The sequence below is a fragment of the Corvus brachyrhynchos genome, unplaced genomic scaffold (assembly GCF_000691975.1).
Source record: "Corvus brachyrhynchos isolate BGI_N302 unplaced genomic scaffold, ASM69197v1 scaffold305, whole genome shotgun sequence".
Taxonomy (NCBI): Eukaryota; Metazoa; Chordata; class Aves; order Passeriformes; family Corvidae; genus Corvus; species Corvus brachyrhynchos.
The window spans coordinates 604,668-605,857 of NW_008239284.1; the positions used below are offsets into that span (position 1 = coordinate 604,668).

The following is a 1,190-nucleotide window of genomic DNA, read 5'->3' on the forward strand; positions in this document are numbered from 1 at the left end:
GGAGGGCTGTGCTGTGCCGGGCCGTGCTGTGCCTTACCGAGCCGTGCCGGGGCCTTACCGAGCCGTGCCGTGCGCTCCGGAGCCGTGCCGCAGCCGTGCCGGAGCCGTGCCGGGCCGTGCGGCCGCGCTGACGGGGCTCTCTCTGTGTTCCAGACCAAGTACACGCTGATCGACGAGCAGGACATCCCGCTGGTGGAGAGCTACTCCTTCGAGGTGAGGGCCCCGCTGCCCGCGCTCCCCTCGCGTTATTTTACCGGGTTTTGTGACTCCCTTCCCCGCCCGGGGCTGCCCCGGCCCCGCCGCCGCTCCCCGCGCCCTCCCGGTGCTCGGGCTCCCGCTGGAGCTTCGGCTTTTTGCTTTGCTTGTGCTCTGCTCCAATCAAACCGCTCGTGGAAGTGCTGTGCCTGCAGCTCCCCTGATTGGGGGAAAAAGAACCAGTTTTAAGTTACTGAAGTCCCAACGTGGAGGCTTCCAAGCAGGAAAAGTTCTGGGTTTTCTTTTTTTCTTTTTTTTTTTTTATAATTAGATGAACACTGTTTTAAAACATGTATTTACTAATTTATTATGCAGTTTTTAGTTTTCATACTATATGTATGCTTTTGGAGAACTGGTAATTTGTCCTCCTGTGGTTTGGCAAACATTAAAAATGTTCACTCTGCACTTACTCTTGGATAAAAAAAACCTGTATTATTGTAACTGATTATGGGACAAAAAAATGTGTCCTTTACTCTTAACATCCACTGGAAGAGGGTAAGTGGGTTCCAGCAAGGCTTTGAAAGTAAAAGAAAATTATTACAAAATTTTCAACAAATAAGGCTTTTTTGGAGGCGGGACCATCACTTGTTACATTCTTGCTGTGCAATGGATGTTTTGGGGCTGTTCTTAGGAATTTTAGGAGTTGTGGCCGTGCTGCTGCCAGAACACTCCCTGTTTGTCCATGCCTCCCCTCTGGCAGCCACTGTGAGTGTCTCTGTCACTGGTGGCAGTAGCACACTGTGACTGTCCCAAATGGATCAAATTCTTGCTGCACTCTGTGAGCTTTGGCACCTGCACAACCTTGTGGAGTGCAGGGAAAAGGCCAGGCCCTCACCCTCAGGAGCACCCCAGTGAGATGGGTGTAGGGGCAGTGCTTAAAGCAAAGCCCTGCTGGCTGCACAGGGACAGAATGTGGATCCTGACGTGAATCCCAG

General features: G+C 52.3%; 1 protein-coding gene across 1 annotated transcript in view; it reads left to right on the forward strand.

Moving 5' to 3' along the window:
• The first annotated feature begins 107 nt into the window (after positions 1-107).
• The window catches only part of ZMYND19 (zinc finger MYND-type containing 19), a 10,594-nt gene continuing 9,511 nt past the window's right edge, over positions 108-1,190 (forward strand). The window contains exon 1 of the mRNA XM_008638310.2: positions 108-213. The gene's annotated coding sequence lies outside the window, so the exon portion shown is untranslated. The remainder of the gene's footprint in view (positions 214-1,190) is intronic.